Genomic DNA, 465 nt, shown 5'->3' on the forward strand with positions numbered 1-465 from the left:
ATGTCAAATATATATATTTTTATGCATAATAATTAATCAGTAACTGTTTTTTTGTGTAATAATTGATATAGGTGAAGGTAAATGTACATCCTATATTGATTAGGGTTATCATTAAATTTATATAACAAAAATGTCTTTAATCTTAAAAAAGGTCTGATTTTACATATCTCACCAAAATATTTTATTTTATTATTCTTATCTTCTTGTAATTTCTCTTCAATTTTATTTTGATTTTTATTCATATTTACAACAAGTGAGTTTATGAGTAAGTATAATTTATAATTTAGAATACATATCAAATTGGTTTATAATATTTTTAGATTTTTTCCAAATAAAAACGTGATAAATTAGTTTTTTAAAATATTAAAAGTTAATTTCTAACCAAATAAAAATTTTAAATTAGTTTTTTTTATTTTAGATCATTTTTTATTTCAAATGTATTTTTCTTTAAAAAACTAAAGATTA

The sequence above is a fragment of the Arachis ipaensis genome, unplaced genomic scaffold, assembly GCF_000816755.2.
Source record: "Arachis ipaensis cultivar K30076 unplaced genomic scaffold, Araip1.1 Aipa1073, whole genome shotgun sequence".
NCBI classification, from domain to species: domain Eukaryota; kingdom Viridiplantae; phylum Streptophyta; class Magnoliopsida; order Fabales; family Fabaceae; genus Arachis; species Arachis ipaensis.